Source organism: Heptranchias perlo, chromosome 8 (genome assembly GCF_035084215.1).
Source record: "Heptranchias perlo isolate sHepPer1 chromosome 8, sHepPer1.hap1, whole genome shotgun sequence".
NCBI classification, from domain to species: Eukaryota; Metazoa; Chordata; class Chondrichthyes; order Hexanchiformes; family Hexanchidae; genus Heptranchias; species Heptranchias perlo.
This window is the reverse complement of record NC_090332.1, coordinates 16240395-16267095: the sequence shown is the minus strand read 5'-3', so window position 1 is coordinate 16267095 and position 26701 is coordinate 16240395. Positions and strand designations below refer to the sequence as shown.

General features: G+C 43.2%; 1 protein-coding gene across 3 annotated transcripts in view; it reads right to left on the bottom strand.

Annotated features, from left to right (window-relative positions):
* Positions 1 to 11582, bottom strand: part of LOC137324151 (muscarinic acetylcholine receptor M3-like) — a 164420-nt gene extending 152838 nt beyond the window's left edge. For all 3 annotated transcript variants that reach the window (XM_067988290.1, XM_067988292.1, XM_067988291.1), the window contains exon 1: positions 11410 to 11582. The gene's annotated coding sequence lies outside the window, so the exon portion shown is untranslated. The remainder of the gene's footprint in view (positions 1 to 11409) is intronic.
* Between the last annotated feature and the right edge of the window lie 15119 nt (positions 11583 to 26701).

Genomic DNA, 26701 nt, shown 5'->3' with positions numbered 1-26701 from the left:
TCTGTGGAATTTCTTTTTAAAAAAAAATCTTAAAATATTACCTTTTGTGAGTGCGGTCTGTGTGTGGTCACACTCAGACAGTGCTGGCACAGCCCCAGCTTCTCTTTCTGGCCCAAGGCGCCTCCAGAATTCCAGGTGTCCGGGCCTAACAGGCAGCTCCTGCATCCTGCATTCCTGTAGTGCAAAGGGCAGGAAGCACGGTAGAGGCATATTTACCATGGCCCTACATGGGCAGCTGCATTCTCCCTCCCCCTCATCCCAATGGACCAGCTAGCAGAAAGATGGGAATGCAATGAGTTGCTTTCCACATCTGCCCACCCCAGATCGGCTGAAAAAAAATCGGTAGCGGAGTGGGGGGGGGGGGAGCAAATATATTTAACAGGAATATTTCAATGGTATATACACATTTTTTTTTAATATTCGTTCATGTGATGTGGGCGTCGCTGGCAAGGCCAGCATTTATTGCCTATTTAAATGCGGAATATTAACCAACAGCTAATGACAGTGCTTATTTTCCTTGCGAGATGTATTCTGATCTCGGCTGGGGTTGTTGAGTGGAGTTCGAATACTTCCTTACAGTCAGGCAGGGAAAATCCACGTTCAAATCCGCTCGGAGGTTTTCTTACACCTCCCAGTGGACAGCCATAGAGCAGCAAGTCACCAGCTAACCCCCTCAGCTGTGAGCAATCATGCGTATGTCGTGGAGTTAATGAAGAGAGTTCCTTCTGTATATACCTCCTAAATCAATGGGACACTTCACCTGATGTTTATTTGTCTGCAGTCAATGATGAATTATCAATGCTAAGTAAATCCGCCCCCTCCCCCAGTCAATGACAAGGTATCTTATCCTTCATATATCGGGATGTGTACAGGCAAGATATCTCATCACAAGAATCCCTTTGAGACCATATAATTTATGGTGGAGCACCTTATCATTAGCACCAAGGAATATATGCAAATTGATGATATTTAGCCTGTGCATATCCAAGGCTGTAATGTTTTTTCCTGAGTATATTGCCTCCCATCTCTTGTCAAAGACGCAGCACCTAGAGCTGCAGGTATCTCATTGCCGACCCGCAGGCTTTCCACTTTTCCCACTTCCTCAGCTATTCACATGTTGGTTTCTTTAATGTCTTAATACTGCTGTCTGTTACATCATTCCACTGATGCTTACTTTCTATATTTGTTCACCTGGTTTATTAATATGCCTGCCTGCCATTTATTTCTCAGTGTTTACGCACCCTAAGCGTTAACTGTGTCCATTCGCGTGTGCGTTTTGGCTGCTGCTACGCACCCGAGCCCATCGCCTCTATTTCCCCTTTTTTCTTCTTTTCTCTTTACCCCTCCAAGGCCCCTCTCTCCCGTCATCATGCCTCGTTTCATTTCTCCCCTCTCGGGTACTCTGCCCCCCCCCCCCAAATCCCTATCCCAACTCTTCGGCTCTCCTCGACCTTCCTACTCGCCTGCCGCCGTCCCAGTCTTGGCTCCCTCTTTGATAAGCCTACAGCTTCCCTCTGTGCCTCTCTTGGCATCCTCCGAAGGGCCCATCGAGGCACTCGTCGCTGCCTCCTTATGAGCAGCAACCCCAACTGCCCCATCCTACTCTCATCGACTTTCCCGCCCAGCGTGCCCGCTGGGGGCTAGTCTCCTTCCCGTTCCACTCACCCCTCCCACCCCTGACCCTGTATACTCTGCCAGCGAATCAGCTATCACCGCCCCTCTCCGTATCTCCCACCAGAATGTCCGTTCGCTTGTGATTAAGGCCCTTGCCATCAATGAGCTTATTGTGGATGATTGCATTAACATCATGGCCTTGACAGAAACCTGGCTGACGGGTGATGATACCTTCCCCCTTAATGAAGCCTCCTCACCTGGCTACCTGTTCCAACACTTGCCTCGTCCAGACCGCCGTGGTGGTGGTGTGGCCCTTATCACCAAATCACACCTTGGTCTGTCCCCCTACACCTCTGGCACCTTCTCTTCCTTTGAGCATCTCACCTTGTTCCACCCCTCTTGTCGCTCCTTTAAAATCCTCGTTCTCTACCGCCCACCCAAATACCACGCCAAGTTTCTCACCAAGATATCTTCACTGCTTTCCTCCCTCAGCCTCTGCACTGAGCAACTTCTCATCCTCAGTGATTTCAACCTCCACCTGAACTCATCATGCTCTCTCTCCTCTGAGTTCACTGACCTCCTATCCTCCCTTAATCTCTCCCTCCACATAAACTCCCCAACCCATATTCACGGCCACCCCCTCAACCTTGCCATCTCACGTGGCCTTTCGACTCCCATCATATCACAGGTAAGGCCATCTCCAATCACTTCCTTGTATCCCTCGCCACCCATATCCCCCTTCCCCCTCCCAACCCCACTTCCTTCCGTGTTCGCTCCTGGAAAAAAACTCTCCCCTAAGTCACTTACAACGGCACTTTAAAATTCCCAACTATCTAACCTTTGGTCCTCCATTCACCATGACATTTCTGCAGCTACCGATCTGCTCAATCACACCCTCACTTTCACCTTTGATGCCCTTGAACCCATTAAAACTATCACTCTCTCTCACCCTGGTCGTTCCCCAGGTGCAGCCCTCATCTCCTCTCCCTTAAGACCATGGGATGCAGACTTGAATGTTTATGATGGACAACTGGTTTAGTCATTCATGGCCAGATCTGGCTGGACTGCATATAAAGGTCCTGCTCTCCTCTACCAAAACTGATCACTATTCATGATCATCCTGGAATGCAAAGATAATCTCCGGCTTCTCTTCTCCACTAAAAACCGCCTTCTTAAACCCCTCTCTCCACCTCCTCCACCCTCGCCTCCAACAACGAGTGCAAGGAGGTCATGGACTACTTTGTCACTAAGATTGAGACCATTCGCTCAGCTGCCTCTGCCCTCCCTTCCCCTAGCCCACCAAACCAAACTTCCCCTACAGTTTCCCCCTTGTTATTTCTAGTTTTTCTCCTATTGCCCCTCGTGCCCTCTCGGAGCTCATCTTCACCACAAGACCCACCTCCTGCTCCCTCGACCCTATTCCCACCAAATTGCTGACTGCCCAACTTCCCTTCCTGGCCCCCATGCTGGCTGATATTGTTAACGGTTCCCTCCCATCAGGTACTGTGCCCCTCCCCTTCAAATCTGCCATCATCACCGCCCGTCCTCAAAAAACACACCCCTGACCCTTCTGTCCTTGCAAACTATCGCCCCATCTCCAACTTCTCTTTTCTCTCCAAGGTCCTTGAATGCGTTGTTGCCTCCCTAATCTGCGCCCATCTTTCCCGCAACTCCATGTTTGAATCCCTCCAATCAGGTTTCCCCCACCACAGTACTGAAACAGCCCTTATTAAAAAGTCACAAATGACATCCTATATGACAATGACCGTGGTAAACTATCTCTCCTCAACTTGTCTGCAGCCTTTGACATGGTTGACCACACCATCCTCCTCCAACATCTCTCCTCAATCATCCATCTGGGTGGGACTGCGCTCGCCTGGTTCCATTCTGATCAATCCAGTTGTGCCCAGAGAGTCACCTGCAATGGCTTCTCTTCTTGCTCCCGCCCCGTTACCTCTGGAGTCCCCCAAGGATCGATCCTTGGCCCCCTCCTATTTCTCATCTACATGCTGCCCCTCGGCAACATCATCCGAAAACACAACGTCAGGTGCCACATATAGAGCTGGTGGTCATCAGGGTAACTTACACCTCCCACGACCCCTCCACTGTCTCTCATTTGTCACACTGCTTATCCGACATCCAGTTCTGGATGAGCAAAAATTTCCTCCAACTAAGTATTGGGAAGATCGAAGCCATTGTCTTCAGTCCCCGCCATAAACTCCGTTCCCTAGCCACCAACTCCATCCCTCTCCCTGGCCACTGCCTGAGGCTGAACCAGATCGTTCGCAACCTCGGCCTCCTATATGATTGAGATCAGTTTCCGACCACATATCCGCTCCATCACCAAGACCACCTACTTCCACCTCCGTAACATCGCCCGTCTGCACCCCTGCCTCAGCTCATCTGCTGCTGAAACCCTCATCCATGCCTTTGTTACCTTTGGACTCAACTAGTCCAATGCTCTCCTGGGTGGCATCCCCTCTTCCACCCTCCATCAACTTGAGCTCATCCAAAACTCTGCTGCCCGTATCCTAAATCACACCAAGTCCCGTTCACCCATCACCCACGTGCTCGCTGGCCGACAACGTGTTCCTAAACCAGGAACACCTCGATTTTAAAATTCTCATCCTTATTTCCAAATCCCTCCATGGCCTCGCCCCTCCCTATCTCTCTAATCTCCTCCAGCCCTACAACCCTCCAAGATCTCTGCACTCCTCCAATTCTTGCCTCTTGCATATCCCAGATTTTAATTGCTCCACCATTGACAGCAGTGCCTACAGCTGTATAGGCCCCAAGCTCTGCAATTCCTTCCCTAAACCTCTCCGCCTCGCTACCTCCTTTAAGACGCTCCTTAAAACTTGTCACCTGTCCTAATACCTCCTCATGTAGCTCGGTGTCAAATTTTGTTTGAAAATCTCTCCTGTGAAGCGCCTTGGGACATTTTACTACTTAAAAAGGCGCTCTATAAATGCAAGTTGTTGTTGTCTTGTCTGTTGTCTCCTCAGAAGCTGATTCACCTGCTGAATTTTTCCAATTTTTTTCTGGTACTGTTTCAATTTTCCAGCATTTGCAGTATTTTGCTTTGTAACCTGCATATATCTATCCCCTTGGTGCTAATGCCAAGGTGCCCCATCAAATCCCTTAATCAAAAGGACGTTTATGGCAGTTACCAGGGCTGCCACTATGAAAAGGGTAATGTGTGTGTACTCATCTCCTACAGCACAAGGCTTCAACCCTTTGTGAAACAAAAAACACTAATTTTTTTTTCTTATAATCTCAGTTTTGCATCAAAAAAAAACTGCAGAACCTTCAAGTTCTATCGCTCGACCCTCCAAAAGCAGAAAAAAAGTTCAAACAGCACCGCAAGTATTGGAGTGGAGATATTGCCACTCTGCTGTGGATTGTTTGTTTTGTTCTTAAGTCAACGACGAAAAAAACTTGCATTGCTGCTGTCAAGTGGGAGCATGTCGAAGAGGAAGAGGAATGGGCAAAGATAGATCGATTACGGACACTAAAATAAAACACACACACTTGGATACACGCAAATAGATCTGTTCATACAAGAAACAGAAATACATATATGCAAAGATACAAACACATATGTACACGCAAACTCATACACATATTTGTAGACCATATATTTCCCAAATTGAACTCAATAGCATTTCAGATTATTTACAAAATCAATGCACATGTACTGACACCACATAAGAATCTTCAGTATTTTAAGGGCTTTTCCATAACCCACTTAAACAGATGACAGAAAAATCTTTATTTAAGGAAGGGGGAAGAGACCAGTGTCCTTAGCATGTGATTTGACAGTGTAATTCCAGCACAAGAACCTAAAGAGACATAATGGGCCATACCTTGCTGGAACGGGGCAGCTTGCGGCATGCGGGGTTAGTTAGACTTTATCCTGCACCCTTCAGCTCAAAATTATTTTTGTGCCGTAACTTGCTGGAAGTGTGAGCTTATAACGGCATGGAGAGGGAAACGAGGCATCTGGGACCTTAGTGAACGGCGGGACCAACAGTGTATCTCCTTAATCAAAGTTTAAGGATCGAGAAAGAAACAGAGGAACAACGGAGAAGGGGGTGAATTAGAGTGGGTGAATTCAATGTCAAATCAGGCACAGAAAGAATAGTGAGAGAAGAGAGACAGAAAGGAAAAGTAGGAACATTTTTTTAAAAGTTTTTTAAAATCTCCAACATCAATTTACTACATGCAGGAATGAGATGGAACAATTTAAGTTGTTCCGTTTCTGTGCCAGAGAGGTTGATTGGCATTGTATTAACAATTATCACATTGTTAAAAGGGTACTTGTGCTTGTAATTAGCAGACTTTGCTTTCTGTGGCTTGTTTAATGGGCAATTAATTAATGTGCAAATCCAGCAAATACTTAAAAATGACGGAGAGGCTAAGGGCGAGATGCAAAGTAAACAACAGAGCGGGGTAAATTGACCAGCAAGTTCTGGAGATTTCCAACTCACGGTGTATCTCTTAATCCCCTGAACTTGCTGGCCAATTTGCACACTAATAATGGTGTACGTCATTAACACGCCATTATTTTTCCAGCAAGATCCAGCCCATCGAATCATCCTTTTGAGCTCAGAGAGTACTTTGCAGCTTTCAAAATATTACTAGATTATCTTTTGTGAGACACTTGTAGAAAGAAATTCAAGGCACTTCGGGCTGGATTCTCCTCTTCGCTGTGGGGCAGAAATTCCATCAGCCACTTTGACCTCACGGTAACCCTGATCCATTTTCCTGCAGGACCTCCATCACCCAGAGGGTGCCTGTCGCTGCAGAAGGGGACAATCCAGACAGTAATGCCACTGCCACACCAGAAGAGATGGTCAGCCAATCAAAGGGGGCAGAAGATTGCTTTTTAGGCCTTGGCTGAGACCGAGGCCTAAAAAGGTTAGTGCTGAGGGGACTATTAAGGCCACTTCTAGGCCCTCTTCCTCCACTGAAGGACTTTGGAGACTTACCGCTGTTGCCCCAAGACCGACCAGTCCTTGGGGATGGTGGAGAGGGCGGGGGTAAGGAGGCAATCGGGCCGAGAACCTGGGCCCCGCAAGTATTTACACATGGTAGGCAGGGAAGGGGCAGCTGGTGGGGGGTGCCAGCGGGGCATGAGAAGAGAAATCGAGCTTGGGTCAAAAACGGGACAATAGGCCTTAATGCCCAAATTTGCATCCTTTCCCATGCCCGATTACAGGCATGATAGTAAAGGAAAATCTAGCACTTTCTGTTCTGATTGTTGTAAATTAAAGAAACATTTAGAACTATAAAACATTTACTGATTCATAAAATTCTTAGAATAAAATAAAATGGGGTAGAGGCGGATGATTACAGGAAGTGGAAACTGGGAAGAATAGGTGAGGTGCAGTAAGTTAGTACTGGGTTTGAATCAAGCACAGACTGATGGGGTTAAAGTCTCCTCTTACTCACCTGAGAGAGTCATACATGAATGAGCTTCGGTGCTGTTAACCTATAAGTGTGCTGGTTGTCAAATTGGAAAAGTGTTCCATTGATTAGTATTGACATCCCTCATCTCAATGAGAACAAAAATCCACCAAAAAGAACACATTAAAAAGGAAGGGGGAAAAAGGTCTGTAACCTTGTTATTTTATTTTTTGTGAAAGGGTTACAAGAACTCTGTGGGGAACCAGGATCAATTTTCTGCAGCTTAAGTGGGTCCCACAATGTCGGACTTCTTTATGCCTGAGTAGCAGTTTTAAACAGATATCCAATGAAATAATGTGTAGTGCAGTGTTTACAATGAAAAAGAACTGTCCTTCAAAATTAAACATATTTCTCTTTGCAAAGTGCATACACTAGGAGATAGGGACCTATCAGATTACATCATTTAACCATTGTGAAGAATTTCCTGAAGTCAGTCTGGCACTTAATATGTGCATTTTTCTGGCTTTACAATAGTGCAATTAAAATTGCCGATAGGTCATCGACCCGAAACGTTAACCCTACCTTCCTCTCTCGACAGATGCTGCCTGACCTGCTGAATGTTTCCAGCATTATCTGTTTTTATTTTAGGACTATTCGAACATACTTGGGCACACGGGCTCCTTACAGTTGAGAGTTTTGCTGGATATCATTAGCTCTGTGGCATCATGGAGAGCAAAAATGTGTGTCGCAACAGAATCCAATTCACTTCTGTCATGTTACTGCAAAGGGATTTTAAAAAAAAATAAACTGAAGCATACAATTGGCATAATACTTTTTCATCTCTGGGATCTCGGTTTGTACCCAACGCAAACTGATGGGATGAAATTTCTCTCTCGCTCTAATATAAGAATCCTGCGATACTGGGGTGCTCAATGAATTGTACACATTTAAATCAAATATTAAATGTATTTTGTTGAAAACTGTAAGTAGTAAAAAAATTAGATATCCAGTTCTAAAACAATAAAATTATAACATTCGGGAGTGTCCTTTGGCAGGTCATTCAGTAAGGTGAGGAGGTACAGGCCCCTTCTCCTGGTGCACCGTGGCAGGTTGACTGGAAAGGAACACCTCCTGACTAACTATTCAATTATGCGTATGGCAGGTCGACCAGGAGATGGGGAGACAATCTTCCACCTCTCAATTGCACCCGACAGGCAGGTTGACTGGGAAAATATCAATTCTTGTACCCATCAAATATTTCCCTGCTAGCTTGACTGACAGAGGGTATTCCTGCCCCTCACAAGTGTACCTCATGGCAGGTTTACTGACAGATGCATGAAGGGGCAGTCCTATGGGACTGTCATGTGTGATATGTCAGTTCTGGAGTACTACACGGCTGGACAATTCAGGCACCCTGACGGAGAAGGATAATACGGGTGTAAATTGTTTTGGAGGGAAACTGCCAAATACAGAGACGAGCTGACAAAACTAACAAGCTTGTAAAAGTATTATGCCAATTGTATGCTTCAGTTTATTTTTTTTTAAATCCCTTTGCAGTAACATGACAGAAGAGAATTGGATTCTGTTGCGACACACATTTTTGCTCTCTAAAACAATATTTTCATCAGAATCGCTAGTTGGATGACTATGCTTCTCTTACCTATTGTCTAAATTAAGGGCAAAAGGTTAAAAGAGCTTCACTTGAAGGTGAATTGGTGACAGCTCAGGGAAAGTAATGAACCTTTCATCTGCACATATATACACATGAATAATTGGTATATTTTTGTCTCTCCTTTAAAAATTGTCTTCTCTCACAGAAAGCCATTCCTATATATGGCCTCAATTACCTTATAGAATTCTTGAATAGAATTTCCAAGATTCTGTTGCCATTTCGGGTAGTATCTTTAAATTAGCAGTCATGTATTTGCGCAGAATGCCTCCTGTTAACAACCTTGGGCAACACAGTAAATAGTCATAATCCCCTGAAGTTCAATGCCACCAGACAATATCAAAAATCAATATTTTTTGCTCATTTGCAGCAAAAAAACAGTACATAGAAAACAATTGTGATCCAACAGTGAGTTACCAGATTGATCTCACTGAGGGGGCACAGAACGCATCATAAAGAGCAAGAAGCTTGGTCATGTTAAAATTGTTATCTCAACTCAGCTAAGATTACAGCCCTTATAACTCTTTCTCATTTGTTTTATTTTTTAAAAACGTATTTAAATACAGTTTGTTTTGATTAGGAGTTGGTCTTTTTTTTAAAGATGTGTGTGTGGACTATTGTTGGCGTACGATTCTAGAGGTATTAACTGCTCCCTTGTACCTCATCAAAAGCCCAATCTTGGTCCATAAGCCCAGACAGTGAGTCGTGACAGACCATTTGACAGTGGGAGTGTCACAGTCAAGCCTGAACCTGTCATTGAAAACATCTCTCACATGTAGAAGGGTCAGTGGATAGAGATCAGCAGCAGGATCCATGGATCATTTCTTCCCCCTCCCTATTCCAGGAACACGGAGTCCAAATGCCGCAGCCCCACTGAAATTAGCTGGGTCGGAACAGAACAGGGATTGAAATCAGGATTTTCCTTGGCTACGTGGCTCAGTGGCACATCACAAAGTGCATTCCCCTTCTGTCTTGTTGGGGGAATGAGTTGGGATTTAAAAAAAAAATTGATGACAGCTGATGTGTACACTATTTGTCCTTGATGCATGATGACAGTCATGAAAGGTATCAATGACTCTGAGTCAGTACATTGCAAGTATCTATTATTTCACACTAACTTTATTAATCCAGGGAATACAAGCAGTCACTTAACCCTTTAAAGTCTGATACTGCATTGCAGACATCCTAAGAGATAGTTAACCATTTGAAGGCTGAAGTACATTTTTCTCCCAGATCTAAATCTTGTCATGTCTTTATTGAATTTATTTAAGGCAAGCTGCAGAACCATTCTACAGGTCTGTACGTGTTGCTCATTGCGATTATTCAGCATCAGTTCTCTGCACAAGTACATTTTTACAAACATTAAGATTTAAATTCAGTTTGTGTTTTATAAGCTGCAGGGATGATTGGGCTCAAAGACTGCTTTTTTTTTAACAATGTACAAAAATTAACGAATAATCAATCCATACTAATACACTCCAGCTTTCAACCTTAGCAAAATCTCACAAAGACAAGGCACTTCAGGGGAGTCTGACGTAAGTGCTCAAAAGTCGATCAATCCATGATTACTCTTTTTAAAGAGAACATTTGAGCATCTTTATATCATCTCATCGAGCAATTTTTAAACCAGTCTATCTGTTGAAATCTCTCAATTTAATGAATGGTTGCAGCCAGTTTGTTTTTCTGATACAAGATGTGCATTGTTTAGTTAGGAAAAGCATAAGCAAGGGAGAAGTCATGGGATTAAGGGCTAGCTGTTTATTTTTGCAAATGGCAAAGTCAAGTGCAATAGCGAATCCTGGCAGGTTGTGAACAACAATAAATGGACAGCTGCCTGGCCGTTACAACCAGTAATTCATGACAGCTGGTTTTCGAACAGATTTTCCTCGGGGGTGGGAGGGGATTGTGTGTTTCCCCCCCCCCCTTTCTCTTCTGTAGTTGTTGGTGACTGACCGAACTTCCCTCAATCGCTCTGAAGTACCACATCCATAGACCACTACCGAGTCTGTGCGTTTACCCTCAGATTTAACTTGGTTCACATTTAATCACCCACCTGTCTGTACGTGAAATCGAACTATAATCAGTTAAAAGTCAAAAGGGTGTCTTTGTAAAAGACCGACTGCCAGAAACAAACAGCAGATCTATTACTTTTCTTTTAATATGCTGAAAGCGTGCGAATTCCTCAACAGTAAACCAGAGACACCGGAATTACACTGACTTCAATGGAAACGTTCACTCAATATAGGCTGCGTGTTTGCCATGTCCTGCAGTTGGAGGTTGTGGTGTCATCGACTTCTCCAGTCGATCGGACACAAGCACAGAATACAATGGCACAGCCGCTACTTCATCTCATCAAAGCTGGACCCTGAGAAAAAAATAATTAGCCCCCAAAACGCTTTTAAATGAGATCTCCAAAATGCTGATGAGTTAATATCTTGACTATCAAAAAAAAAGAGGAAAAATGACTTTGCAACATTTGTCAGCTACAACATGGTTGTTGATACGAATCAAAACTTCAGTTTGCTACAGGATGCAAAAGCTGCTTAAAGAGCCTAGTTTGGAGGATCATACACTTGACCTTTAAGTACTTTAGCTATCATCTAACTGGCAGAATGCAACACATTATGTAAACATTATCAATGTCACATTACAATTACAATGGACTTTATTCAACCTTCCACCTAGCTACAGATAACAAAAAAAAATGCATCTCTTACCTTTTACCTGCTGCACACGTGTGAATTGGACGTGAGGTACAGAATAATCAGCACGGTAACTTTTCTGTCCCATCGTATACATTAATCCACCAAAAACATGTCCAATTCTAATGAGGTCCTCTCACTGTAGCGCCTTCAGTTAGCCCCTGTATAGCACACTACTACAGACTGCTTTTGGCTTCAAACCTCTGTTCAACTGACTTGTACTGGAATGCCTTCAGGCACTTGTGAATTGCTGCCGCCCATGTGCTGGGCTGATTTGTTGCTGTGCCTGTGATGTCATGGCCGGCACACCTACTTGATCTATATGCACAGTGTGAATTGAAGGATAGATGATGAATGTTGATTCACAAAGCGACAGGCCGTGCTGCTCCGCTAAGGTCACAGATTTGCTCACCTCTCGTGGACAATGTTAGAAAGGTCATTTCAACTTCATCCTGCTTTTGTGTTTTTAAAATACATTGCGAGAACAGATAATGCAAACATTTGCAAATGCCCTGCTTCTCAAATACTGTATGTTTCTCCTATTCCTACATAATTTGTAATGATAACTAATATTGGCCAGTGCAGCTAGTGTTATACGAGTTAATTATCCACTTAATATTAGAGTCATTCAGTGTAAAGTACCATGTATTTCATTCAGCTGCAATCCATAAAAGATAAGCAATGCCAGTGAATGAGAAAGAAAAACTGCACTGTATCAATTCCTCATACAACAAGTAAAAGTTTATCATGTTGCAAACCAAATTTCCCATAGAAGGCCTCTGCATCATTTCTGCTTGGTAGTGCCAAATTTTACTTTCCAATCATATAAACGTTCCAACAGTACTTTTATCTGTTTAAGCAATATTGGATGAGGAGATGCGCGTAATCAATTTTTTTATAACCAGAGAAGCTAAACCTTTCAACGGCATAGTTAAAAACTGCCCAATTCTGCCGCGTCTTTGAACTCATCATTCAAATTAGCTCTTGTATTCCACTCACTGATCTGTCAGAATGGGAAAACATCAATCACCGTTTTAAAATTAAAATGTTACAACCTCTCAATGGTTTTCCAACATCTAAATGCAGCTATTCATGTGAACAGAATCTTAATGCAGAGATATAAGGAGGGCACATTAAAATTCCAAAATCAACCTTCAGAGTGAGTATATCTTGCGGGTTAGCCACAACAGCCAATTGCAGCATTAAGACCAATTCCCCAGTAATCTCATTTGTAAATCATGCAGCAAATTAACCCTTTGAGATCATTCGTACCTTTTTAGTTAAAACTGTAAGTGACAAAGTTTTGTGAGCTGCAATTCCATTAATAGATTCTGTAGACATCGTCACCCACAGCAGAGCAGCTTGAGCAGGTTTCAAATGTCAGCAGTACTACAGGGCAGAATTGATGATTGCTTATAACATATACAGAATAGTACTTTATTTCTTGTTTTATTTCCCTCACTCATCCTCTCGAGGATGTAGCAGCTCTCTGCTGGCGAGTCAGTTCCACGGCACCCTTTGTGGAAATGGTCATGTTTCAAATCTGAGTCAAGGCAGTGAGTGTCCACGGGGCATTTGATCATGGGATGCACTGCAACCAAGTCTGATCCTGTTCTCGTCTGACATCCAGCAGAGATCATAGGGTAGTGATCAGCACTGCTAAAGCAGACTATTTACGTCCCTCCCCAGACGAAGGTCACAAGATACCAGTGTAGTGTCCTGGAATTGTTCAGACTGAGACCAGCTAATTCCACACAGGGCAAGAAATAAATTTGGGGCTTTCCCTGGACCTTAGGGCTCATTAGTACACAAAGTGGTGCATTTACAGACTGAGCAATCAGGGCATGCAATGCATTTTCTTTTTAAATCCTCCCAAAATTACATCTACTTGTTAATTAAATTGAAAAGAAATTTTTCCAATGTAGGCTGGTTCCTTTTGAAATAGCCACTTCAGAGCAGCTTTACAATAAAATCTACTTTAACTTGAAATCTGGTTGTGTCGCAAAGATTCTAATAAAGTCTTCTTGAGTTGTGTCACATTTTCCTCCCTTTTGTACTATTCTTGCCATTAAGCAGTGTCCGAGTGATATGTAGATGTACAAGCGTTTGTTTTCAATGAAAGAACCCTTGACTCTTTCTTACAGGCAGAGATTGGGAGGAGGCAGAGAGATGAGAGTGATTGACTGAAAATGTTGTATTTGACAGATGAGAGCAATAAAATGACAGTTGGGCATAAAAGATGCAGAAAGATGTTTTTTTGTTTTGTTTTTAATTTAATTGCATCCCAGTGGCAGGGCTGGGACAATCTGAGAAGGAGATACAGCAATATTAGATAGAAACAGAGACCAAGAGGAGAAAGAAAGACAGGACTGAACAGACAGGATGAGTGGGATTAACGAACAGCAGAGAAACTAAAGAGGAGGAGGGGGAGAAAACAGCCACCTAGAAAGAGAGGGAGAAAATATTACAATAACCGTAGAGGGAGAGAGAGCAAATGAGAGACAGACAGACAACACACAGTCAGTCAAACAGGGAAGAAACAAACATCTAGATTAAGAAGAAAAAATGACATTAACTGCAAAGAAAGGCAAAACAAGGCAGGAGGAGAAATGTTACAGAAATTGTAGAAACTGAAAAACAGGAATTGAGAAAGTACAGAAATACCAGATAGAATATGAAAATCAGAAAGAACAAATTGCAAAAATTAGAGAAATAATACATCAGAAATGAAGTTGTGCTGCATAAAACAGCATATATCTTTATCACATGTTCCATTTTGTTTTTTGGCCCATTTTAGGCTTGTCTTTAATGACTATTTGACGACAACACTGAAAATCTAGTAACAGTGATTTTAGCAGCACTGCAGCCCAGTGAATGACGAGGACAGAGGGAGACATAGAGGTGTTATTGGGGAAGGGGTGTAGAGAAAGGGAAAATACTTTCTTGGGAATCAGGTTGACAGAGAGCAAGAGAGATACCATGTGGGATCGAAGAGGAGAGAAAGAGGGAGGAAGAGATACGACACAAGAGGAAGAGGGTTCTGCACAGCCAAGAAAAGAGATGGAGAGATAACTTATTGTATGTGGGGGTGGGAAGGATGAGAGAGAGAACAAGTTGAAGGGGAAAGGGAGAGAAAAATGCTGTTAAAGTGGGATAAGAGATAAAGGCACCAACACAAATAAAGAATTTTGAGGGGGGGGGATATTAAGAGTAATTCTGTGATTTGGAGTGGGGGATAGAAGGACATAACCAAAATTTAGGGAAGGAAGAATATTTCCCCCTCCTCCCCTCAGTGGTTGTACCTATGCCCGTTAAATCTAGGGAGTGTTGTGGGAAGAGAGAGACAGAACCCCAGCGATGGTGGGTAGGGAGAATATTGTCTTACTCTCGTTCTGCTGGGAGGGGGGGTGAAGAGATATTTGTTGTTGCTCACATAATAAAATAGCCAGTGTCCACTGAGTGTACCCATTGCAGAAAAGCACCTCAGCAACTCATAAGCTAATCCAGCTGTCAATGTTAGCTGCAAGCTGATCCATTCTCCCCCCCCACCCCGCCACCCCACCTGATGGAATGCAAGCCTCCCCACGAAAAACATGGGTGGAACATTTGTAGGATATATGCCAGTTGGAATGGGTAAAATACAGACTCCACCTGGAAGCACCAGGCAGTTTGGAATCCTTTCCTGGATACCTATGGTACCCAGAGATCCCAACTCAACTGGGAACACTGTCACATGCTCTCATGGATTCTCTTCCATGGGACCAAGAAAGCCCCACGTAAGGTAACAAAGCTTTGTGAGACCCCTGGGTAGGCTGGGCCCTGGACATCTACCTGACTCAGCTGAGGGATGCCACCAAATCACCCCCCAAAAGCATGCGATTCCCATTTCTCTTAACATTATGATTGAGATCAGCAATTAAAATGAGTTCTTCAGTGACATATGGGACATTTGAAATCCAATTTGTCATTGTATTCCCCTGAAAGTACGAAGTAACAAGACTGTACAGTGACTTTGCAAAACGTATGTAAGTATTTTTTGATTAAATAAAAAAACCAAAAACCAGCATATTACCCACACTCACCGGTGAACAACACCACAAGACATACATTAGTTGTTATACATTTTAGTTCATGTGATGAATTCTGGAAAGAAGGAAATGTTTTGTGATTGTACAGATCTGTGCTCTGTGATAGAAAATGTCTACTTGATAAACTTCAAAGAAATTTCAGTGCTCGGCAGAATTAACATATTCCCACAAACTCCTGCTAACTGGTCAGCAGCATAATAATCCTCTTGTGAGCCATTTCTTTTATTGAAAGCATTGATAAAGCCTTTCACTTCATAACTTCACAGAGGGTGAATTAATGTCAAAATGGGTCAGTTCCTGCAGTCCAAAGTATTTGAAACACACTTGTTTACATACTGATGCTGTAGCTATAATTGAGATCAATAAAAAAATGACCTCTGCAGTGCAGAATATTAATAACATAATGAACATTTTAAATACCTACAATTATAACTATTAATCCCAGCACTCTATTCATTGTTCCCCTTGTAGGCACCAGATCTAGGTTTATAATCTGGCCTAGCCTTTGGTCCTTCATTTAACATCATACTTCTGCAATCATCAATTTGCCTTCATTCCCCTTGTCCCTAGAAAAACCTTTACCTCTCTCATCTGGGTCATTCCCCCTGCTATGCCCCTCATCTTTGCTCCCTCAAATTCAAGGATGCAGACTTGAGCATATCTGGTGCACAACTGCTTTATTACCCGATCTGGCTCGACCACATCAAGTGATATTGGGCCTCATTCTCCTCTGCAAATCCATTACACGATGACCATCCAGGAGAGCAAAGGTAACAACTGGCTTCTTTTCTCTTTACCACCTACTGTCTCCTTAATCCCTTCTCCCCTGCCCCCTCCATCCTCACCTCCAACAGCAAATGCGAGGAGCTCATGGACTTCTTAGTCACTACGATTGAGAATATCCATTTAAGTGCTTCCCCCCTTCCCGTTGCCCACCAAGCCAAACCTTCCTCGGGCTTCTCCTGCCCTAGCCTTGAACCCATGTCCCTCTCTAATTTCTCTCCCATCTCCCCCCTCATGCTCTCTCCTGATGCATCTTGTCCATGAGACCCACCTCCTGCTCTCTTGACCCCATTTCCACCATACTGCTGACTACCCAATTTTTTTTCCTAGCACCCCCACCCCCCCACCACCCCCCACCCCCCCCCCACCATGCTACTTGACATTGTAAATGATTCTCTCTCCTCAGGTACTGTCTCCTTCCCTTTCAAATCCTCCATCATCACTCCCCCCATCAAAAAACCCACCTTCGACCCGCCTATCCTTAAAAATGACTGTCCCATCTCCAACATCTCTTTCCTCTCATAAGTACTTGAAAGTGTTGTTGCCTCCCAAATCCATGCCCATCTTTCTCGCAAACTCACTATTTGAATCTCTCCAATCAGGCTTTAGCCTCTGCCACAGCTTTAAATGGGCCTGAACCAAGGTCAAAATAACATCCTCTTTCACTGTGACTGTGATGAATGGTCTGTCCTCTTCCTCCTTGACCTTGCAGCCTTTGACATGGTTGACCATGCCATCCTCCTCCATTGCATCTCCTCTATTGTTTTTGCTTGGTTCCATTCTAAACAATCCAATTGTAGCCAGTCATCTCCTGCAAAGGCTTCTCTCCACTGCTTCTGTGTTGTCAGACTGTTGCCTGACATCCAGTCTTTTGTGATGAGCTGCAGTTTCCTCCAATTAAACATTAGGAAGACCTAAGGCATTGTCTTGAGCACCATCCCTCTCCCTGGCCATTGGCTCAGGTTGAACTAGATTGTTCACAACCTCAGTATCCTATTTGACCCCAAACTGAGCTTCTAATCCCATATCCTTTCCCTCACAAAGACCACCTTCTTCCACCTCTGTAGCATCACCCACCTCCGGCCCTACCTCTGCCCATCTGTTGCTGAAACCCTCATCCATGCCTTTGTCATCTCCATACTCAGCAATTCCAATGCTCTCCTGGCTGGTCTCCCATCCTCCGTAATCTTCAGTACATCCAAAATTCTGCTGCCCATATGTTACTAATACCAGGGTGTCATCAGCATACACATAGAACCTGACCCCATGTTTGTGGATGATGTTGCTAAGGGTCAGCATGTAGATGATGAAGAGGAGGAGGCCAAGGATAGATTCTTGGGGGACTCCAGAGGCAACGGCGCAGTGGCAGGAAGCTATTGCTGGAGATGCTCTAGCTAAGATTGGATAGGGAAGAGTGGAATCAAGCGAATCCAGTTGAGCTGGACAACAGAGGAGAGGCAATAAGAACAGTGTAATCGACTGGGTCAAAGTCTGGTCGAGGAAGATGAGGAAGGAAACTGCATCATGGTCACAGTCACAGAGGATGTCAGTTGTGAGTCTGATCAGAGCCGTTTCAGTGCAGTGACAGGGACAGTTAGTGGTATCAGAGAACAAACACTTAACACACTTCTATGACATTCCTCTGTTCACTATTTTAGCTGAGGTACTAACACACTTACAATGGATATTAGCTCAAATGTAGGTCAATTGTACATTTTAGAGATAATTAGCTGGTTTAGGTCCCTGTGTATGGTGTGTTCACTGGTGACCGTGGGTTGTCAAGGGAACATTTCTCCTGCAGCAGGTGGCGGTTGCTGTATAAACAGCTGTTTTCTATTAAATTCTTTATCTTTAACGATTTCTACAATGAATGAAATTAAAAATGATACCTCATGGGTGGAACAGTGCAGGCCCATGAGCCCTTATTGTCTCCAATCACAGCACGACACTCCCCTAAGCTCTAGTAAGTATTCAACAGTTTCTCCATGGTGGCACAGTATTACATGCTGTGGAAATGGGAATGCCATCACCTCCAAGTTCCCCTCCAAATCACACACCATCCTGACTTTGACATATATCGCCGTTCCTTCATCGTCACTGGGTCAAAATCCTGGAACTCCCTACCTAACAGCATTGTGGGAGCACCTTCACCACATGAACTGCAGTGGTTCAAGAAAGTGGCTCACCACCACCTTCTCAAGGGCACCTACAGATGGACAATAAATGCTGGCCTTGCTATTATTTTTATTATTTCTGGGTGGAGGGCGAGAGTCTGATTGTGAGCACAATAAAAGTGGTACCTGTAAATGGTGTAAATAAATGTGAGTTTTCATTTAGCTTCACTGCACTCTTGCTCGTTTCCTTGACTTTTAGTGGTGTTCAAAATAAAAACTGTTTTCTTTTAATGATTTTCTCTGAATTTTTTTAAAAAATATTCATTCTTGGGATGTGGGCATTGCTAACAAGGCCAGAGTTTATTGCTTATCCCAAGTTGCCCTTGAGAAGGTGATGGTGGGCCGTCTTCTTGAACCGCTGCAGTCCATGTGGTGATGGTATTCTCGCATTCACTATTAACATAAACAATTTGGACTTGGGGATCTGAAGTACAATTTCAAAATTTGCGGACCCGACCAAATTGGGGGGTATAGTTAACACTGAGGAAGACTGCGAAAAAATACAGGAAGACATTAATAAACTTGCAGAATGGGCATGTAATTGGCAAATGAATTTCAATATAGATAAGTGTGAGGTATTACATTTCAGTAGGAAGAATAAGGAGGCCACTTACTGCTTGGATAATAAGGGTCTAAATGGGGCAGAGGAGCAGAAGGATCTGGGGGACAGATATACAAATCACTAAATGTAGTGTCACAGGTTAATAAGGCCATAAAAAAACAAACCAAGCACTGGGGTTCATTTCTACAGGGATGGAATTGAAAAGCAGAGAAGTTATGTTAAATGTGTATGGAACCTTGGTTAAACCACACTTGGAGTACTATGAACAGTTCTGGTCTCCATATTATAAAAAGTATATAGAGGCACTGGGAAAGGTGCAAAAAAGATTTACTAGGATGATACCAGAACTGAAAGGATATACTCATCAGGAAAGACAAACAGGCTGGGACTCTTTTCTCTAGAAAATTGTAGGCTGAGGGGTGACCTAATAGAGGTCTTTAAGATAATGATAGGGTTTGATAGGGTAGACGTAGAGAAAATGTTTCTACTTATGGGGGAGTCCAAAACTAGAGGTCACCAAGATAAGATCGTCACTAATAAATCCAATTGGGAATTCAGGAGAAACTTCTTTACCAAAAGAGTGGTAATAGGAACATAGTAACAGGAGTAGGCCATTTAGCCCCTTGAGCCTGTTCTGCCATTCAATGAGATCATGGCTGATCTGTGACCTAACTCCATACACCCGGCTTAGCCCCATGTCCCTTTGGTTAACAAAAATATAACAATCTCAGACTTAAAATTAACAATTGAGCTAGCATCAACTGCCGTTTGCGGAAGAGAGTTCCAAACTTCTACCACCCTTTGCGTGTAGAAGTGTTTCCTGACTTCACTCCTGAAAGTCCTGGCACTAATTTTTAGGCTATGTCCCCTAGTCCTAGACTCCCCAACCAGTGGAAATAGTTTCTCTCTATTTAGAAAGTTCTATCAGTTCCCCTTAATATCTTGAAAACTTCGATCAAATCGCCCCTTAATCTTCTAAATTCCAGGGAATACAACCCGAGTTTGTATAATCTCTCCTCGTAACTTAACCCTTGGAGTCCAGATATCATTCTAGTAAATTTACACTGCACTCCCTCCAAGGCCAATATATCCTTCCTAAGGTGCGGTGCCCAGAACTGAACACAGTATTCCAGGTGTGGTCAAACCAGGGCTATTCCTAGATATAAAGGCCAGCATTCCATTAGTCTTTTTGATTATTTTCTGTACCTGTCCATGATATTTTAATGATCTATGTACATGGACCCCTGAGCCTCTTTGGACCTCCACTGTTTCGAGCTTTTCACCATTTAGAAAGTACTCTGATCTATCCTTTTTAGGTCCAAAGTGGATGACCTCACATTTACCTGCAATGAAATCCATTTGCCATAGTTTTGCCCATTCACTATTAATATCTCTCTGTAATTTTATGCTTCCATCTACACTGCTTACAATGCTGCCTAACTTTGTGTCATCGGCAAACTTGAATATGTAGCTCTCTATCCCGTCATCTAAGTCATAAATAAATACAGTGAAAAGTTGAGGTCCCAACACACATCCCTGTGGGACACCACTAGTCACATCCTGCCAATTTGAGTACCTGTCCATTATCACTACTCTCTGTCTCCTGCTGCTCAGCCAATTTCCTGACCAGGTCAATAATTTACCCTCAATTCCATTAGCTTCAACTTAAGCTAACAGTCTCTTATGAGGGACTTTATCGAATGCCTTCTGGAAGACCATATAAACAACATCCATACACATTCCCCTGTCCACTACTTTAGTCACCGCTTCAAAAAATTCAATCAGGTTCGTCAGGCATGACCTACCCTTTACAAATCCATGCTGGCTCTCTCTGATCAGCTGAAAATTTTCAAGGTGTTCAGTCACTCTGTCCTTAATTATAAACTCTCGTAATTTCCTGACAACAGATGTTAGGCTAACTGGTCTGTGATTCCCTGGTTTCCCTCTCTCACCTTTCTTAAATAGCGGAGTGGCATATGCAATTTTCTAGGAACGGTTCCTGAATTGAGAGAACTTTGGAAGATTATAATTAGGGCATCTACAATGTTCTCACCTACTTCCTTTAAAACCCTGGGATGGAAACCATTTGGTCCTGGGGATGTAAGAATGTGGAACGCGCTACCACAAAGAGTAGTTGAGGCAAATAGCATAGATGCATTTAAGGGAACGCTAGATAAGCACACGAAGGAGAAAGGAATAGAAGGGTATGCTGATAGAGGTCGATGAATTAGGGAGGGAGGAGGCTCGTGTGGAGCATAAATGCCGGCATGGACCAGTTGGGCCGAATGGCCTGTTTCTGTGCTGTAGACTCAATGTAACAGTGCTGCTAAGTAAGGAGTTCCAGGTTTTGACCCAGCTACAATTAAGGAATGGCGGTATATGTCCAAACCAGGATGGTGTGTGACTTGAGTGGAACTTGGAGGTGATGGTGTTCCCATACACCTGCTGTCCTTTTCTTTCTAGGTGGTGGAGGTCTCTGGTTTGGGAGTTGCTGTCGAATTTACCTAGTTTTTTTTTTGAGGACCAAGTTTTTCCTCTGATTTTCTCTCATTTTTTTACACTGAAAATAAAACCTGAAAAAAACAGAATAGCCAATTTTTAAATTGCCAATAAAAACTGACTTTAAAAGTCCTTAAAGGCTTGTTTGAAGAGACTGTGTGTGGGATAATGAAGGTGATTGAGCACTAGAACCAAGGCCAGAAACTTCAATTTAAGGCTCCAAGGTTGACAGAACCGGGCCAGGACCCGATAGGATTGCTGATCCATAATAAAAAATGGTTCCCCCACCCCCCCCACCAATAAGGACAGAAACTAAAAAATAACTTGTTGTAACTGCTAGAAACATCCTGCAGTTGTTTCTTGAAAGAGGTTATTAAAAAGACTGCACAAGCATCTTTCTTGTGTGTGGGAGTATAATACACTAGTTGATGAACGATGTTAACTGGTCCATTCGACCAGCCAAATCCTGAAAGTCACTAGTTTTTGGTTAATTGTGTTGGGCTTTGCCAAGCGGACCAGTGCTCACCATGAATGTAGGAAGCTTGTCGGCTGTCGGATATGATATTTGAAACGATGTGCAATTGTCGCTCAATGCCTTGAAACACGCTTTCTGAATTTTTCACCTAAATGTTTGAAATTATTACATTTTATTTCTGACAGCACGCCTCTTTATTTTTTTGATTTCCACACAAAGACTCCCTCACGTATCCCATCCCAATTGATTCTACTTTTCGCAGTTCCAGCTTTATTTTATACAATACAGATTTATGTTTATTTTTACTTCATTCTGAAATATCTACATTGTTTTTGTGGAATTAAGATATGGTTTGTCCTTCACATATCAGTGTTGTTTGAAAATTCATCTTTTTTTTGCCTGTCCAGTGGCAGACGGGTCGGTAATCAGAGGACATAGATTTAAGGTGATCGGCAAAAGAGCCAGAGGCGAATTGAGGAAACATTTTTTTTACGCAGCAAGTTGTAATGATCTGGAATGCACTGCCCAAAAGCGTGGTGGAAGCAGATTCAATAGTAACTTTCAAAACGGAATTGGATAAATACTTGAAGGGAAAAAATTTGCAGGGCTATTGGGAAAGAGCAGGGGAATGGGACTAATTGGATACGGCCAGCACAGGCACGGTGTGTTGAATGGCCTCCTCCTGTGTGTACCTACTATGATATTATGTATTTATGACGTCTGAGATTCTACAAAAGACCGCACAAAATGGCCATTGAATATTTCTGACATTATTCTTGATTTTTAATTACCCAGTTTTAAAAAGGAGAATATTACTAAAGAAAGGAGCTCTTTGAATAGAAAGAAATCCTCCCCTTTTAATCACCACACACAAAATATATTTTAAATTTTTTAGTATGATATCTGCTTCATCCATTGTTGAAGCAGTCAGAGCCTGTAAGTTCCTTATAAAAAGGAGTCAGGTATTTGCTTGATAAAGAGTTATATTAAAGGGTATGGGGAGCAACCGGGAGAGTGGGATTAATTAGGCGGCTCATGTGGAGGAAACAGACTTGAGGTACCAAAAGGTCTGTTTCCGTGCTGTAATGTTCTCTGATTCTGTGGAGCTCTGGCTGCTGACAGCTACTCGGCTGATGTCGCCTGAAGATCTGTCAGAGAGCAGCTCTCACCAAGCCAGCGCTGAAGAGCATCCTTTCTGGGCCTGGAGGTCAGGCAGGAGTGCTTCAGGGATTTTAAAATTCAATTCCGCTGAGCACATAGTAGAATGTGCAGTGAAAGGGAAGGTTAAAAATCAGATAAATCCGATCAGGTGGGATATTTTAAAAGTAGTTTGATTTGTGCTAACCAAATTGGGGAGGGGGAGGGTGGAGACTAGTTTACATTGAAATTAACTCTTTCCACAGGAATATTTCTTTACATGAATAGAGATTATTACAGGTACATTTGATTGCTTCTGACTCATTCATATTCAATGATAATGATTTAAAGATACTACCATTAAAAAATTGATGTACTGGGATTGCAGATCATTCCTCACAATACAACGAGAAAAAGTGATTGAAGTTAGTGATTGGAATGAGCTGTTACCATAAGAAAATGATCACAGATGTACTTCACAAATTAACAACTGAGGATATAAAACCCCAGCAAATTATCACGAAAACGTTATTTGCATGAGAGACTGCTAGTTTGCTAACAAACAAATCCGTTGCACTGCGATTACCCAATTTGCATCAAGAGAAATAACTCCATGTACAATCAAGCACCAGGACAAAATGTTAAATAGCTAATTGCGCACAGGGTAATGTGAGATATACGTTGAGTGAGTCAAAATGGTGAATGAAAATTCCTTTGAATCAACACCAGCTTTAAACAACAACAACCTGGATTTATATAGCACCTTTAACGTAATAAAAAACGTCCCAAGGCGCTTCACAGGAGTGTTTAAAGATCATCGTCTTTCTACAGTGGACGTACGGTCCTTCTAGGCCTCTATCACTCAGCAGAACGGTTCTTCCTTGAACAGCGGTTCAATTGGACCCCACCCATCACCACCCTCTTCTGCCTGGTTGAACTTGTTCTCACCTTGAACAACTTCTTTTTCAACTCCATTCAGTTCTTCCAGACTAAACGTTTTGCTATGGGAACCAGCATGGATTCCAGCTATACCTGTCTTTTTGAAGGATGGGTTGAACATTCTTGGTTCCAGTCTTACTCAGGCCCCACTCCCTGACCTCTTCTTTCATTACGTTGATAACTCTGTGGGTGTTGGGTTTTGCTCCTTGCTCTCGCTCCAATTTTGAGAATTTTATTACCTATGCTTCTAATTTCCACCTGTCCCTCACCTTCACATAGCCTATCTCTAACTCCTTCCTTCCCTTCTTGGACTTTTCTCTCTCTATCTCCGGTAATGGGCTTTCTACTGACATCTATTACAAGCCCAATGACTCTCATAACTACTTGGAGTATGATTGGCTAAGAGGTAGCCTCAGAGCGGGATGGTCGTGGATTCCAGTCCCACTCAGAGATTTGAGAACATAATCGAGGCTGACACTTCAGTGCAGTACTGAGGGAGCATGGCATTGTCAGAAGTGCCATCTTTCAGTGAGACTTTAAACTGAGGTGCCATCTGCCTATTCAGGTGGACATAAAAGATCCAAGAGACTTTTTGAAGAAGAGCGGGGGAGTTTTCCTAGTGTCTTGACCAAAGTTTATCCCTCAACTAACATCACCAAAAGAGATTAACTGGTCATATATCTCATTGCTGTTTGTGGAACCGTGTGTATAGTCGGGCATGCCTATTTTTAGACGTATGGGGTGCACAGGGAATGATCGCAGCACCTGAATGAGGAGGCCTAAGTCACCCCCGATATTGGGCCTCAGACCTCAATTCCATCTTCAAGCGGGATTGAAGATCAGGCCACTGCGACATCAGCAGAGACCCTAAGGTAAGTGAGGAGGGGGGGTGGGCGATCAGGAAGGGGATGACCAGGTCTGGAAGAGGGGGGGGGTGGTGACAACCAGGTCCGGGGGGAGGGTGGAGGTGTGAGGTGACTGGGTCGGGAATAGTGGGGGGAGCGACTGGGAGGAGGGAGTGATGGTGATCGATGGTAGTGGGGGGAGGGGTGGAGACCAGGGAGTGGCCGGCAGCATCTCGTGTTTTTTTAATGTGAGCTCTTCTCGGCTTTACATTCAGGTAAGTATATTTAAAAAACTTATCTTGTGGTTGCAGCCGAACAGGTGGTCCCTTTAAGGGCCACCCATTAGGAAAACCAGACCTACATTTGGCCTGAATGCAGTCTGTGCTGGTGCCTACTGCCTTCGGGCAAAACTAATCTTGCAATGGGTGCAACTGGTTAGGCCCCATATTTGCATATGCAAAGGGACGAACGCAAGAGAAACAAAGGGGAGACAAGGAGAATTTTTTTTTATGCAGCGAGTTGTTAGAATCTGGAATGGACGACCTGAAAGGGTGGTGGAAGCAGATTCAATAATAACTTTCAACAGTGAATTGGATAAATACTTGAATAGGAAAAATTTGCAGAGCTATGGGGAAAGAGCAGGGGAGCAGGACGAATGAGATACCACTTTCAAAGTGCTGTCACGGGCACGATGGGCCAAACGACCTTCTGTGCTGTAAGATTCCATAAATCTCTGTTTCGGGCGTGAGCACTGCACGATGATTTTTTGGCCTTTACCAATATGGCGGGCGGTGCATTTCTGGCTCTGAGCGTGCGCTTCCTGCTCGCCATATTGGAGGCTTAGGAGGCCATTTAGCGTCCGTAAATTGGCGCTGCATGACCGAATTTATAGATTTATAGGCTTTAGCATGCGCAAACTGGCTGCCACGTAGCCTACATTACAAAGGTAACTACAGTTCAAAATCGATTGACTGTAAAATCCTTTCGGACATTGTTACATAAATGCATGGTCTGTCCTTCTTTCCGCCTGTTGAGCCAAGGCGGGTGCAGGAATAGCACCAAGTATACAGAAAAACATAAAGGTGCAGGAAAGATAGGGCAACAAAGAGTCAAAAAGAAATTGAATCAGTCTGGATACAATTAAGTGAGAAAAGCCAGAAAAATTACTGGTGGGAACCTGCTGTAGAACACCAGCTGAAAATAAGTAGCTATCTTACCAGGAAGTAAGGAAAGCCTCCAGCAAAGGTAATGTTTTAATTATGGGGGAATTTAGCTACCCAGATATACAATCGAGTTTGGCTAGTGCGAGAATTAAAAAGAGTCAGGAATGTTTCGATGCGGTAAGGGACTGTTAAGGATTCATTATGTATTCCCTGGAATTTAGAAGATTAAGGGGTGATTTGATCAGAGTTTTCAAGATATTAAGGGGAACTGATAGGGTAGATAGAGAGAAACTATTTCCTCTGGCTGGGGAGTCTAGGACTAGGGGACATACCCTAAAAATTAGAGACAGGACTTTCAGGGATGAAGTTAGGAAACACTTCTACACGCAAAGGGTGGTAGAAGTTTGGAACTCTCTTCTGCAAACGGCAGCTAATGCTGGCTCAATTGTTAATTTTAAATCTGAGAGTGATAGATTTTTGTTAACCAAGGGGTATGGGGTTAAGGCAGGTATATGGAGTTAGGTCACAGATCAGCCATGATCTCATTGAATGACAGAAGAGGCTCTAGGGGCTAAATGGCCTACTCCTGTTCCTATTTTCCGATGTTCCTAATATGTAAGAGAAGGTACAAGGAAAAGATAG